The sequence below is a fragment of the Seriola dumerili genome, unplaced genomic scaffold (assembly GCF_002260705.1).
Source record: "Seriola dumerili isolate Sdu_G_001 unplaced genomic scaffold, Sdu_1.0 BDQW01000191.1, whole genome shotgun sequence".
In the NCBI taxonomy this organism is placed as follows: domain Eukaryota; kingdom Metazoa; phylum Chordata; class Actinopteri; order Carangiformes; family Carangidae; genus Seriola; species Seriola dumerili.
The window spans coordinates 603,461-607,108 of record NW_019174446.1 but is presented as its reverse complement, the minus strand read 5'-3'; the positions used below and the strand labels follow the sequence as shown (position 1 = coordinate 607,108).

The window sequence follows — 3,648 nt, the reverse complement described above, 5'->3', positions numbered from 1 at the left end:
CACCCCCCACCCCTTCACAGTCTTCAGTCACACCACCTCCTAGTCATCTCTGTGTTTGTCTGTGTTTTGTCTCCCGTCATTTTCTTCATCTTTTCATTCCGTCCTGTTGAAGGTTCATGTTTATATTTAACCCCCGGGTCAGTATCAACCTCACGCTGACGATACCACAGCTACTCCATGTTACGAACCGTAACACATGTTGGAGAATCATTTAGAAAATACATGAAACGACTAAATGATTCACATGGGAGCTCCTGAGAGGATCACTCTGCTTTATTATTTATGGTCTTATCATCAGTTTAATGAGGTGAGAATAAAGATAAAGAATGTACATCTTTAAAAAAAAAAAAAAAGTAAGATGTGAGATGATTTAAAACATCAGCAGCTGGACAGAAGAGACCAGATGTGTCGGACCAAACAGCAGAGATCACACCTGAGAAGGCGTAGATGATGGATCTTTGTTTCAGGCGCGGTTCTGACCTGTTGTATTAACTGGAGCTGTGTAGGGATTATCAGCAACTCTTCATGTGGGCTCACTTTCAGTTTAACCTCCTTGTTGAAATGATCTGGATCAAGTCAGAGACAATCGAGAAAGGAGACGGTGCACTGACAATCACTTCCTGTGACTGTGTGACGTGGGTTTCTCCACCTCCAGGTCGCAGGTCTGAGTCTGTTCACTCCAATGGGAGAAGTGAACAGATTATGATTCTTTCACCTCACTGAGATAAATATTGGATACATTTTTCACAAGCCACAGATCTTCCAAACATTCTGACAATAAAAAAAAGTCATTTTTCAGACAGATCAGAAGAAAATTAACTTTGTCTCAACAAACTCTCGCGAGATCTGGCAGCACAGATCTGTTGGTTCTGGTTCTGGTTTCACTGCTGCAGTTGAGCTGCAGACGCTTTCCACCCACAGAAGTTTAGACGGACCTATACGTGACACCATGAATTACAATTTAAAACTGTATTCAATACCTGTGTCTGTCCCAGCAACAAACTCTCGCGAGAGCTCGCAGCACAGATCTCTCCTCTCTCTGTCGATTCTGGTTCCACTGCTGCTGACATCACTTTCCAGCTGCAGATGTTCAGAGGGACCTATACGTGCAACCATGGATTAAAAGTTAAAACTGAAATAGAATTTGCTTAATATTAGTATTAATATTAATATTATTTAACTGTTTTTGGAGGGAAAACAGAGAATATCGTTGACTGATATGATCTTGTACTGGGTTGATCAGATACAAGCCAGCACATAAAAATGAGCAGCAAAATCGGGCGTAAATTCAAACTGTATTTAGTGTTGTATTGTTGTTATGTTTTGACGTCAACACACAATAACAACCACGCCCACTTTGGAGACAGGAAGTGTATATCATTTCTTAACCATTGGCGCTGCTGGTAATGCGTCATCTTTTGTTACAGAGTATCTTTGTAGAAGTGTTGGTTTGTTTCCCATCAGGCTTTGCTGTGGTGACATCACCGTGTGTCACCTGTCCCTTCTTCACCAATGAGTTTGAAGGGACCCAGTTCATCCTACAGTGTGTTGTAGAGGTGATGTCACTACACCTCCTCTGCTGCACCTTCGTCAGAGGTTTACTCTTCCTCACTTCACTCGTCCCATCATTTAATCAACATGCACCAGGTTCAGACAACAGATCGTTCAGACTGAATATTTAACCAAGAGAAGACTACAGACATGCATTAATAAAGCAGACTGATCTTTAATGTGACGGAGGTTCAGAGTCTGCTGTGAGGAGAGCTCCTTCACTCACTGTGTTCTGGCTGTGCTCAGAGCTGACGGAGGCTCTGCTGCTCCCAGCACGGCCTCAGGCTCAGTCCGCACCAGCTGCAGGGTTTGTGGTCTGTAGATGAAGGAGATGTGGTCTTTGGTAAGTGATTATGGAGCAATGCTGGGTTGGGGGGGGTGGGGGGGGGGGGGGGGGGGTGGGGAGGGGTCGGGGGTACTGCTGGAGATTAGAGTGACGAGAGATAACGAAGGTGTTAATGAAGAGGAGATAGCTCTGTAGCAGTGCAGTGTGCTGTGGTGTCATCAGTGTGTCGTCTTGCTGCCAACACTAAACTTTAGTTTCACCCCTCAAACCTGCCAACGCTCTGTCAGTCATTATCTCTCTTTCTTTAATGAAATACAAATTGCACTGATGCTGTTTTAATTTTCTATTTTAAAGTTTTCTAGTTTTCTTAGTTAGTCTGACCCCCCCCTCCCCTCCCCTCACCCACAAATAAACCCCCCCACCCCCCTATAAAGTAAGCAGTGTTGATGTAGGCGCCCGGACCCGGCCCCTGTGGGCGTTCAGTGCCAGTGGACTTACTGAAGAGCAGGAGAGAGAGCGAGGCACCGACTCTGTCACGATAGAGCTGTTATTTTTATGATGTGTATTTGTTGTTGTTTTGATAATGATGATGATGATGATGATGATGATGATGATAATGATGATAATGATGATGATGATGATGTTATTGTGACCCACTATGCTGTATTGTAACACAGTATTGTTGTGGTGCTCTAGTGGTAAATAAATTATTTAAGTTTCAATGGAATTCCTTGTGTGTGTGTGTGTGTGTGTGTGTGTGTTGCCTCTGATGCTGAGTGTATGTCTGATGTTTAATGAAACTCTGGCAACAGAGAGTCCTCCTGTTTTCCTGTCCTCCTCTCCTCTCCTCCTGTGTTTCTGTCCTGCTCCTCTCCTCCTGTCCTCCTTTCTTTTCTCCTCCTGTCCTCCTCTCCTCTCCTCACTCCTTCCTCCTCTCCTCATTCCCCTCCTCCTCTTGTTGTGTTCTGTGTCAAACCACAAAGACAAATCAGAGGCTCGTGTTTCTGTTGTTTCTGAAATGTAATCGTGCTTCATCACATGATATATGATCAAAGGAGGAGACAGACCAAACAAAGAGTAGGAGACAGGAGGAGGGGATGCTGATGTTAGTGTGTGTTACAGTGAGTTTGGTCTCTTAATGCAAACAGCCCTAAGCATAAACACAAGCACATGTTCAGATGTGTGTCGTCATCAGAAACCATGTGTTCCACCGTGTTCAGTGACTCCAGACTGAGGCAAAACTGTGGAGGATTGAAGCTGCCAAAATAAATAAATAAATAAGTGAGTCAATAAATTAATATGCCATTGAATGCACCAAAAATGATACTTAATCATAATTAACGAGGAAACAGTCAACACCAAAGTAAGGGGCGGGAGCCTACGACTGCCAATCAATACACTCATGCACTTCAGGGCTACTCCTCCTCTCACACCAAGACTTTTAGCTGTGTTTTAGCTGCTGGAAGACGTTACTACGACTGACATCCATGCATCAGCTTTGACAGGTGAAGGGCTGGGCGGAGCAAGGAGTGGAACGGGTGGGAGGAGCCAAGTGGTTTGATTTCCAGTCTCATGCTAGTGCCAGCTTGCATATAGTTTTAAGAGATTCATATTTCTTGAACTTTTTTTTACCTTTATAGTGATGTAAAACGCTTTGTGATTGTTCGTTGGAAAGGTGCTACATAAATAAACTTTTACTGTATCTACACTTAACTTTGCTCCTTTCAGATGACCTGTGTGAGACCATGACGCTATAAAGCGTAATAATCCTAAAATATAAAGGCACGTGAATCATGTTGGGGGCTTTCACC

General features: G+C 43.8%; 1 protein-coding gene across 1 annotated transcript in view; it reads left to right on the top strand.

Annotated features, from left to right (window-relative positions):
• The window catches only part of tgfb2 (transforming growth factor beta 2), a gene marked incomplete in the record, with an annotated part of 36,260 nt that extends 35,644 nt beyond the window's left edge, over positions 1 to 616 (top strand). Inside the window, 1 exon segment of the mRNA XM_022753599.1 lies at positions 1 to 616.
• Between the last annotated feature and the right edge of the window lie 3,032 nt (positions 617 to 3,648).